The sequence below is a fragment of the Capsicum annuum genome, chromosome 6 (genome assembly GCF_002878395.1).
Source record: "Capsicum annuum cultivar UCD-10X-F1 chromosome 6, UCD10Xv1.1, whole genome shotgun sequence".
NCBI lineage: Eukaryota > Viridiplantae > Streptophyta > Magnoliopsida > Solanales > Solanaceae > Capsicum > Capsicum annuum.
In genome coordinates, this window is record NC_061116.1 from 170588332 (window position 1) to 170601069 (window position 12738).

Genomic DNA, 12738 nt, shown 5'->3' on the forward strand with positions numbered 1-12738 from the left:
TAAATTGGTGATAATGATGGTTTAGTGAATTGTGCCTATGAGTGGCTTGTTTGATAATGATAACTCCTTAAAGTATTGTTATGAATGGCTTGTTGGTAATCATGATGAATTATTGTAATAGTGTTTGTAAGAGGGTCAAAATGTTGATAAATGAAAGAACTTGATCGAATTGTGTTATGATTTTAAGTGCACGTATAAATTTAGTACGTTGTATTGTATGCTGTGAGATAGTGTAAATTTAATATTAATATTAGTTGTCTATGGTGGATCGGATACCACGCCGGTGCGGATATGTATATGGAGGATCGGGTACCACACTGGTACAGATATATATATATTGGATCGGGTACCACACCGGTACGGACATGTATATGGAGGATCAGGTACCACGTGTGTGCTACATCGGTCACACGTGTGTGCCACGCCGGTTCTTAGGACACGTGTGTCCTTAGGACACATGGCACACACGTCCTTAGGAATTAACCACGTGGTATTCGGTACGGAAATAAGTTCTTAAGAATTAACATACGTGGCACAACGCACTGAAGTGTCCACGTAGGCACACGTGTGTACCACATATGTGCCACGTAGGCACTAAAGGTGTCAAAACTACACTTTTAATTAGTTCAGGGGTAATAGGACCCCCTTTAAGTTGAGGTGTGTCACAACCGTTTTGGGTATAGTTCAGAGGGGTAACAGGGTATTTTCTCAAAAAAAAAAAAAACAAAGGAGACCCATGTGATCCATGATTGGTAAAAGTCATCTAACTTATTTCTTTTTTAATGGAGTAATTATTAAAAAGGGGAAATCCAATCAAATGATGTACTTGCTATTTTTTTCTTATTTATTAGTACTGTATAGTATATTGAAAACAATTAATTTAATTTAAATATTTGTTATATTTGAGAATAACTCTTAACATTTTTTCACTTTTAATTTTGTTTAATAAATATAAACAAATTAATATGATAAAAAAATAAATAGAGTCATTGACAACAATACTATCATACTCTATAGCTCCACAAGTGGGTTTTGAAAACGGAAGAATATTTGTAGACCTAATCTATACCTTGTTAAATAAAGTAAATATATTTGAAAGATCTTTTACTTAAATAAAATAAAGGCACAATATTTATTCATTTCTCTCAGTCTTACGAGAAAAAAAATATGTGACTCAAGAAAATTTTTGAAAAATAAAATAAAATTTACGCTTTAATTAAAGTAGACAAGAATTCACAAAATTTTCAATTGTAACTCTTCATAAAGGAAACAAAATTTTTACTTTATCAATCTAAATATTTGTTATTAATATAAATAGTTGAACAGATGTAAGTTTGACTTAATTTTAAAATTAACCGACACAAACCTTTTTTAATAGAAATAATGATTATCTTTGATCCAATTCACGTGCATTGATAATAAAATATTTTCATAATTTTAAATCAGCCAAATCAAATTTAGTTAATTATAAGAGATCACTTATTTTATTTTTCAACTTATTATTTAATGCTTAAATTTAATTTTTGTAATATCAAATAATAATGAAAAAAGATTTTACTTAAAAATATGAATACAACAAAATAATTAAAGTATCAAAAAATGGAATAAGTTGAATTAAAGTAAACAGGAGATTTCGCAAAAAAAAATTGAATTGTAACTCTTTATATAAGAAAACAGAATTTGTACTTGGTCATTTAATATTTGCTATCAATTTAAATAGTTGAATTAATCATTTTAAGTATTTGCTATCAATTTAAATAGTTGAATTAATTTAAGTTTGATTTGATTTTAAAATTAACCGACACAAAAAATTTTATAGAAATAATGAGTATCTTTAGTCCAATTTATGTGCATTGATAACAGAATATTTTTATAATTTTAAATTAACCAAATCATATTTAGTTAATTATAAGATATTTCTTATTTTATTTTCAAGTTATTAATTAATGCTTAAAATTACTTTCTTCTATCTCAAATAATAACTAAAAAAAAAGTTTATTTAACCGAGCTATCTTCTAGAAAAATATCAATAAATTCCATGAAGATGCTATACTTGATATTTGAGTATTCACAGACTTTATATTTATGGCAAAAATTAATGATAAGCCTTTTGAATATACTTCATGAATTATTGAATAGATCACGTTTCAAGCATATAACTTTTGGCTAATAAGAAAGAAGATGAATTTAAGTAGATTAGTATTTAGAAATAATAAAAAAGAACATCGAATGCATTATTGCACTTTAAATATATTACATAGCCAATTAACGTAATTAAAAATATTTTTAATAAATTTAAAATATATTTGGGATAAGAAACAAATTTGATCTGTAACTATAAATATTTTATATTTAAGAATTTCCCTAAGATATTATAAATTCATTAGAAAATTTCAAGGAAATACACTTATGATTTAAGATTATATGTAATCTTTTCATTAAACTGATATAGCTGATAAAGACAATTAATTGTATATCATTTTACATTAAAAAATCAAAACTAAATATTGTATTATAACAATTTATTTGTTATTGATTAAGATCAATTATTTGTAGAATTTTACGTGATAGTAAGATGCACTTTTTTAGTTTTAATGTTTCTTTGTGCGTGATAGATTAAAACTATTGATCTTTAAAAGATTAATACATAGTATCTCACGATTGTTCTATGAAAGAAAAAAATTAAATCTAATAATTTATGTGTTATCCGAAGGTAGCATTGTGAGATTGTAAGATATCTCACTTGAATAAATTAGTTGGTACTAAGAATGTTAGTAACGAAATAACTATTAGATTTAAATGTTTTGCAACCTAAAAGATGATTTTTTTTTTTCATAATTGATACAAACAGTATTTAAATATTTTTGAATTAAATTATCTTGATACTTTATTTTTTCTAAATATTTGTGGGGATCAATAAGATATTTGTTTAAATGTTCCATTTTTGTAGACAAATTTTGATAGTTTGTTATATTTGATAAAAAAATCATTCACATTTTTTTCCACTTTTACTTTTTATCTAAAAATATTACTCCTAAAAAATTAATATGATAAAAAAAAAATAGTAATTGACAACAACAATACCATATGCTATAGCTCCACAAGTGGATTTTGAAGACGAAAGAGTTTATGTAGACCTTATTTACACCTTGTTAAATAGCAAAAATATTTTCGGAAACCCCTCTAAAAAATACCAATAAATAAAGTAAGTTGAATTAAAGTGAATAGGAGAATTCACAAAATTTTAATTTTTGCTCTTCATATAAGAAAACAAAATTTGTACTTTGTCAATTTAAATATTTGTTGTTAATTTAAACAGTTGAACTAATGCAAGTTTAATTTAATTTTAAAATTAACCAACACAATCTTATTTTCTATATAGAAATAATGATTATCTTTGGTCCAATTTATGTGCATTTACAATAGAATATTTTTATAATTTTAAATTAACCAAATCAAATTTAGTTAATTATAAGAGATCACTTATTTTATTTTTCAAGTTATTAATTAATGCTTAAAATTACTTACTTTTATCTCAAATAATAATGAAAAAAAAGTATTATTTAACCAATTTATCTTTTATAAAGATATCATTAAATTTCATAAAAATATTATACTTGATATTGAGTATTCACAAACTTTATATTTGTGGCAAAAAATAATGATAAACCTTTTGAATATATTTTATGAACTAATGAATTAATCAGGTTTTAAACATATAATTTTTATTACAGTTGATGAATTTAAGCATTAGTATTTAGAAATGATAAAAAGGAATATCGAATGAATTATTGCACTTTAAAAAATTGCATAGCCAATTAAAATAATTAATTTTTTTAATAAATTAAAAATATTTAGGCTAATAAACAAATTTGATTTGTAACTATAAAGATTTTATATTTAAGAACTTCCTAAGAGGTTTTTAAATTCATTAGATCTCAAGGAAACACACTTATGATTTAAGACTAGATGTAATCTTTTTATTAAATTGATGTAGTTGATAGAGGTAATTAACTGTATATCATTTTACATTAAAAAATCAAAAATAAATATTGGATCATAACAATATCTCTATTATTCATTAAGATCAATTATTTATAAAAATTTATGAGATAGTAAGATGTACTTTTTTAGTTTTAATCTTTTTTTTTTTGTGTGCCTCATAGATTAACATTATTGAGCTTTAAAAGATTAATACATAGTAGCTCCCGATTGTTCTATAAAAAAATCAAATCTAATAATTTACTTATTATCCGATAGTAGAATTATGACATATTAAGATATCTCACTTGAATAATTAATTGGTACTAAAAATGTTAGTAACGAAAAAACCTATTAGATTTAAATATTTTGCAACTTAAACGATGAATTTTCCTCATAATTGATACCAACAGTATTTGACACTATTTTTGTATTAAATTACCTTAATATTTTATTTTTTCTAAATATTTAAGGGGACCAATAAAATATTTTTTAAAGTGTTGTATTTTTTAGACAAATTCTGATAATTCTTAAATAGTCAAAATAGTAGGAAAAACTTAAATATTTTAATTAAAAAATTTATTTAAAATTTATAATCAATTATATTGGGCCCGTTTACGAGCCCTAAAATTATCTAGTATAAGAGAGGATCTCAATTTTTGGTAGTCCTTACAAGGGCATTTTAGGTATTTCACTTCTTTGGCTAAGTAAATTAAAAGAATACACATGACAATTGATGATGTTCTTTTGTTAAATATTTTTATTTTTTACCTTAATTTTTTTGTTAAGACCATTCCCACTTGTGTGTTTATAATTGGTCTCTTCGTTTCTCTTAATAGATTGTCTTTTAATTAAAATTCCCTTCATTTTAAATTAATAGTCACTTTTACTCAAAAAAATTATTCAAAAATAACTTTTCACATAAAATTGAAGTTAGTACTCTCTCCATTCTTTTTTTATTGCTCCCTTTTTATTTTTAGAGTCAAACAATACAAATTTTGATCATCATTTTAAGATGTATTTCTTAATCAAATTGAATAAGGAAAAAATATAATTTATAGTACTTTTCTTGTAGTTTTTGAATATCTAAATTTTTAAAAAATAAATTAATCTGATCTAATTTGAATATGAAACTTAGTCAAATTGACTTACAAAAAAACGAGGGGAGCAACTAAAAAGGAATAGAGAGAGTAATAATTTTCAACACATCCATATAGTCAGTATTATTCACTTCTTAAAAAAAAAATACTAAATATGGTAACTTAATCAATAATAAATACTACATTAACTTATTACGTTTCTTAGCGGACATGAAAAAAGATAAATCAATAATTAAAATAGGATGAATAAGATATTTTTTAAAGGACCAGTAAAAATAATCAGCACAAGTAAATGGACTAAATGAAACAATTTGTTAATGTAATTTAATTAGTATTATTTAATATCCTTGTAGATCATTATTAAGTTAGTTTGTGTAAAGGTTCTAAATCAATATTTTATAAAATATTAAATTACTTGTGACCTTTTGATATAGTCTAATTCTCCGGTAATAATTTCTTCCACGCAAATAAATTTTTATTTAAAATTATTCAGTTATGTAATTAAGAACTTTAATAATTATAAAACTTATCAACAAAATATATTTAATATATCGGATATTAGATTATGTTAATTATAAAGTAAAAAATTATAACATAAATCAAATTTTTAAATTTAAATTATTGTATTTTATATGTTAAGTTTGAGTTCAAACTTAACACGAATCTCATGAAACCAATATATATATAAGTAAGAGAATAGAACGAGTAATTTTTAGTAATAGTTCATTGATTATATTCTGTTTACATGTGAAGTAAGGGGTATTATATAAGCGGTTGCCAAGAAAAGAAAAATATTATATAGGCGTTAAATGCCTTCGAGAAATAGGCAATCTACAGTAAATGATCCCGCATGGGAAACCACTTGTTCTTTCACAATAATAATACTTCCTCCATTTCATAATAAATAAATTATTAAATTTTAACACACATATTCAAAAAAAAGCATTAAAAACATAAATTTAACACTTTTTTTTATTTTTACCTCAAAAAAAGAAAAAGTTTACTTTGTAATACTTTTTTTTAAAGTTAATTGGTTGTCAAATCATAAAGGCAAATTTAAAAATAAATTCAATGAACTGAATTTTATATTTTTCTTGTTAGCCAACATATGGTTCAAATGCTATTAAATATTTATATATTCACTTATTTTTTAATATCGATAAATACCTTAACAATTCAACAACGACGGAGGGAGTATTATTTTATCCTACTCATTTGATGTGAAAAAGAGAAAGAAATTTCCCTTTTCCCTGCATTTTCTTTCTTCAAAACCTTGGTTAAGCCACTATTCATGCCGTTGTTCGTGTCACTTCGGGCAAGAATATCTCTGCCAAAGAGAGGAAAACTGGGCGAGTACCCAGCATAGTGTTTGAACAAGAGGATGGTCAACATGGTGGTAATAAAAGGCTCGTATGTGTTCAGGCTAATCAGATTAGGAAGCTTGTTAACCATCTTGGTCGCTCACATTTCTTGTCCAGGTTGTTTGACCTTAAGGTTCGCTCTGACTTTGAATCTCTTGATGTTATTGAGAAGATTCGAGTTCTGCCCAGAATGATATTTTGCCTCTACTTATTACTTTTAATTGATCTGAAGATTGATACTTGCTTTCAATTCATATATGCTTATAGAAGTACGCAGTTTCTTGAAAGCTTGTTTCTATTAGACTAAGTTGCACGGATTCTTCACTTTATTCTTCAAAAATGCACTACTTTTGGAGAATTCGGTACGCATCCGTTGGCATTTTTTAAGCGTCCGAGCAACATAGTTGTTAGATGTTTAAGTATATTACTTTATCAAAAGAAAGATGTTTAAATATATGTGTGGATAATAATGATTCCATGCTGTTGGACAAGCTTATGTATTAGACTCGTCAATTATACTTTTGATCTGGATAAGGTTAGCTTTGAAGCTCGCTGCACTGTTATATTAGACTAGTTTTAGGGCACTGGTTATGGATTCACACATTTCTTTCGGATAATGATAGAATCTGTGTCAGATTGCAAACATTGACATTTCACGAGTTACACTAAGTAGCTGCACAATTACCTCGTAACTATTGACCACCCAAGTTTAGGCAGATGAGAACAATCACTTCATAGTTTCCCTGGATTTTTCACTCACTTCAATTACTGATACAGAGCTGAGAAGTACTTCAATGAGCTTAGTAAATTTTTAAGTTCAAAGCTGAGCAAGGTTGACTTTGATAAGTCTTGCATTCGAACTATTGGGAGAGAGAATATCCACCTACATAATCGTCTCCTGCTCTCAAAACCTCTCCATAGTGGATCTGTGTACAACTTTAGTCTGGAGACTTGTCAAAGCTGTGGAGAATTGCCTGAAAGTAGATTCTTAAGAAGCCATTTGGAGTGGAAGTTACAGTCTGAGGGGCTTGGCATATCATCGGACTGTGCCAACCTGCTAAATAATAGCTTAGATGCATTTTGAAAAGGCTGATTGAACCTTGCATAGAACTGGCTGGCTCTCGGCATACAAATGAACGTTTCAGATATCGTAATGGCCAAATACTGCCTGGATGGTATGGGCAATTTCCTAGGAATTATACAAAAAGACAAACAAGATCCTCATGTGCTAGTATGTTGGATTTCCGAGTGGTAGTGGAGACAAATCCTTGTATATTGGGGGAGATTGGTCCACCCTACTTGAAAAGGTCTACACTTCTGCTTCTACCTCTGCCTCTGCTTCTGAATAAACAATGCTTTGTCGTCAATCTTGTACCAGATGGATAAGTGGAGATTTCAGGCTTTTGTGTCTGATTTGATGATGAGATTCTTGACATTATTTCTCATGAAATAAAGTAATTGTGAGAATTGCCAAAGGAACAAACATGTGAATATTGTGGGAAGCTGTTGGATGTGTGGGGTGAGATTTGTATTCTGGGAGAATTGGTCCCTTGAAAGGGACATGTTTACATAGATTAAGCATAGATATTGTTTACAAGCACTTGGTCTTGTGTCATTTTTCATTTTATAGATGAGGTTCTCTATGAAATATTTTCATGAAATAAATCATTTAGTTCCATGTGCTGTGTACCATTGTAAAACTGAGAAGTTAACAAGTGAATCAATTTCTAAGCATTACTGAGTGCTTTCAGCTCCGAAGTTTTTCCAATTTTCAATCTCTTCAATGATTGACTTTTGCAACATAGAGGCAACAATTATATTGCCTATGTCAAGTGAAACGGACATTTTATTGCTTCTTCCTGGAATAAAGTGTCAAGTTCATTCCTCTTCTAAGACGAATATAGTGAGATATGCACTTCCTGCCTTAAAATTCTTGAGGTTGATTTGAAGTTTATCCAGTGTGATGCCTAAGTGGTGGCTTCAAGCTTTAGTTCATCCAAATGACAAAACCCTCTAGCTGTTTGAGGTTGAAGCGTGCTCTTCTCATCACTTTGCCTAATCCAACACGGTTTGCTGCCTTCAAACCTTAAGTTGATATATGCTTCCAGCTTTGGCTGCAAAAAGGTAACATCTCTCTTCAAAGGTTAGTTGCCTTTGGTAGTCTTCTCTCTCTAGCATACTGTATATTGTTATGCTTCAGTGGTTAGTTTCTTGTTAGTGCAGTTGAAGGCTTTTGCTCTTTTCTCTGACTTGCGCTTGCCATCCCTTCTCTATCTGATATTGCAGTTTGCCTTCTATTTTTTCTTAATGTTTAAGATGTATATTCTTAAAATCTGGAGACTATTGTCTCAGCTAATGCTCCTTACCAAGTAATACACAAATATGTACACCAGCATGAGATAGGGCAAAGAACATTTGACTCAGTTGGATTTATTTTTGCTACTGATTCAGTTAAATGTTAATTAGCCAATGTTTTCATACACACTTTTGGTATAGAGTACATTTTGTTATTCTTTGTTTGAAAAAGACCAAAATTATAGAAATTAACTCTTTTCCAGTGATTATTTGGGGAAGCTGAATATTGTGAAACTTTGCATCATTGAAGCGATTGTTGTTTAATTACTTTCCAGAAAAGAAGCAGAACATGACAAGAAGGTAGGATAAAAAATAAATAAAAGGAAAGCTATGCCATAGCTTGTAGACTGAAGATAGACGTACAGGTCTGTTTGTGTTGAATTTAGTTACTTGATTTATAGTATTACTCTATCGGTGTCCTTTTTTTTTTTATTATCTAGCGGTATGTTATCCCATTTTGTTGCTTAATTTATGTTTTTTGTTTGTTATACTGTTATTTGTGCTGAGCCGGGGGTCCATTGGAAACAACCTCTCTACTTCATCTGAGGTAGTGCTATGGACTGCGTACACTTACTTTCCCCAGACCCCACTTTGTGGGAATACATTGGGTATGCTGTTGTTGTTCAATTACTGCTAGGCCATTTGAACATAGTTTCACACACTCGAAATGGAAAAGGGTGGAGCTTTTGATATATGCTTGAGATGATATATGCTTGAAACAAAGCAAGGTTCTAAAGAGATTTGGTGGATTAGATGGTTAAAAATGGGAGTTGATATTAGCTCTCATTGTGCTGTTTGCAAGCCTTGATTGTGATGTCCCACAATGTAAGCAGCCACAAGTGTGAAGGCAGCAAAATTCTTCTGAAATTGCTCGCAAAACTTCCTATGTGGAAGTATAATATTCGTATTTTGGGTTTGATGATCATTAATGAACTGTTCTTTTCACACATCTTGTGACATTGTAAACCAGAATGATAGGAAAAAAAGTTGTCACCGCGATGAGATATATTGAACAGCCTGCTGAGGTATGTTGTGGCAGGGGTTGAAACTCAGGGAACTGCATAACTCAGCTCAGAAGAAAGACCTTTAACTGCTTAATTTGGTTCAAAAGAAAGTCTTTTGTAAAATTATGAGCTGTTGGAGCCAAACAGAGTTGTAGATGGATTTTAGCAGTGTGATGTGCTGATTTATCTATTTTGATGTTCAGGTTCATCTGGAAGCCGGTTCAGATGCGCCTCTTAATGTTACATTTATAAGAGCTCCATCAAGTGCGCTATTAAAGGTTGAGGTTCCTCTTGTATTTAGAGGAGAGGATATATCCCGCGGTTTGAAGAAAAGTGAGTAATAGATACATCTGCCTCTTCCATTTTGTAGCTTGCTAAAAGATGTTTATCTTTTGTGAAGCTTTTAATTTTCTTATAATGCTGGTTTGCACAGTGATTTATTGAAACCAGCTTATCATATTTTACACTTGCATCAGTTCTTTATCCGCAGGTATAACTACTGGTTTTCTTGAATTCATTCAATGAATATTTTATGGTTACGATGGACCAAGAAGTTTCTCAAGGTAGAGTGATGGGAGACTAAGGTTCAAATCCCAAAGTAGGTAAAACATGACTGATGATTTCTTGTTATTTGACCAAGTCTTGGTGAGCAGAGGCAAGAAAACCCTACTGGTGTAACATTAATCAGAACTGACAGTCTTACACTATAGATGGAATGTATTATCTGTTGAAACCATCTTTGATCAGATCCTATCATTTTACTATTGGTATGTCAAGTTTTCTTAGACCTCCTGGCTCTCCTTGCATAATTGATGATCAAGGCATTCATTTGATGTTCCTTTAAATTAATTCAACTATTGCACTCTTTTAGTCTTTCAGCGAGTGATTTTGAAAACCTTTGTAGTTACTTCATACCAAGTAGATTGGCTTGAATTCTCTTAGTTCAGCTATGCCTTTCGTTAAGCACAGTGAAGCTCTTCTCAAATCTTCTTTTCAAAGAATTGGTAGAAGTTTAGAGCATCCCATTTCTAAAGATGTACCAAAAATTTTGGTGAAAATCCATAATAAAGCCATAGGGGTAGGTCGATCTCCAGCACTATCATTTATGGTTCAGTCACCTCTTCCTCTCTGGAAAAGACCTTTGTAGCCATCTTCTAATAATATAGTTAGGTCCCAGCATTCCACTTAGGGTCCATCAACTGTAAATTCCATGATGGCTTAGAAGAAACACAATGAATTCTAAAGAGGAAGAGGTTGGGTTAAAGTATTCTAAAATCTTACCTATTAGTACATGCAGGCATATATTATGTCAACCAGACAACCAAAAATGGAACAAGTTACCGATTTTAAAGAAAAAAGGACAATCAAAATGGAACACTGCACCAGCTGCTATTTGTTGAACTGTTTGGATGGAGAGAGATTAGAAGATGTTTTCAACACATGGAGAACAACATTCAGAAGATAAAATCCAAATGTATAGCTTTATTTTGTTTTTGGTGTAAATGAAACAATTGGATGAGGATGAATTTATTCTAGATGTGAGAGAATCACTACCGGTCCCGAAAGGTAGATTTTTGCGAAGTTTCGATTTTGCTGCACATGTACAGATTTTGAAAGCATTTCTTAGAGCTTTTTTTGTGGAGCGGTGGGGGTTCCACTCGGTGTCCGGTACCCACATTGGAGCCTGATTAAATTCGAATTTGCAAAAGAAAGTCCCACATTGGGGGATAAAACTCTCCTTAACAAAGGCAACTCCATGCCCAGGGTACTCGAACTCGAAAATTCTAATTTAGGATGAAAAAGTACTTACCACTCCATCACAACCCTTATTGATGCATTTCTTAGTGCTAATCATTTATAAAATACTTTGCCTTCTCCAAGGAAAACCACAATCAAATTGGTTTTGCATGTAAATAAAAATATTCTGTTAATGGCATATACGAAACATAAAACTTGTTTAATGAGCACAACTCGCTGCTTTTATTATAAATTATTTGCAGTCATTGCAACGTCAATGTATGACTAAGACCCACGGACTTTAACTTGCCTTTCTCCCATCCAACCAAAAAAGGTACTTCTAGAGATTGGAGCAGCTAAAAGGAGGAATAAAGCGTAAAGTGTGTATCTAATCATTACCACACATCTTTTTAATTTTAAATAACGTTAGTCCAATTGATAAATTTCTCTCACAGTGGTGCTTAAAAACATGAGTCGATGATCTGTTTGTGGGGTGTAGGGCATCTGGTCTTTCAAAAAATATATGATATCTGAACCTTAGTGAGCTACATAATTAGTGCTTCTCTTAGAATTGATGGTCATTCAGAAAGAGAGAATCCTTGCTGAATGATAAAATGATGAAAGGAAACACAAATAATATGTGAGGCCATATCCATTCCCTATTTGCTTGCACTTTTGTTTTTATTTATTTATTTTTAATAATCATTGGTTAACCAATTTGGCAGGGTCATATTTGAATATCATCAAGAGAACAGTAAAGTTTCTGTGCCCAGCGGATTTCATCCCCCCCTACATTGACGTTGACTTGAGTGAGTTGGATGTTAACCAAAAGTTGGTAATGGGGTGATCTGAGGGTTCATACAGCTTTGAAGCTTATCCAACCAAAGGATCACCCTGTTGTCAAGATTGCGGGAGCAAGAGTCTTTGATCAAAAGAAATCGAAATAATTTTTATTGAAGCAATTATCTGAAAATCTTAGCAAGCTTATTATGAATTCCACAGCTTGGGACAATGGCATTGCTAAGCTGATGTTATTTACTACAAGATCTTGTTCATTTGTTCTAATTAAAATAGGATAATTAGGTGATGGTATCTCAATTTTGGAATCAGCAGCTGAATTGTATATCAAATTGGTAATGCCCCAATAATTTTTCTCTAATGGGCTGTGAAATTTCAAATCACGACTATGTTCTCTGCTCA

The 12738-nt window shown here is 30.1% G+C and overlaps 1 pseudogene; it reads left to right on the forward strand.

Moving 5' to 3' along the window:
• LOC107874077 overlaps positions 1–12738 on the forward strand; it is a 33274-nt pseudogene extending 20536 nt beyond the window's left edge.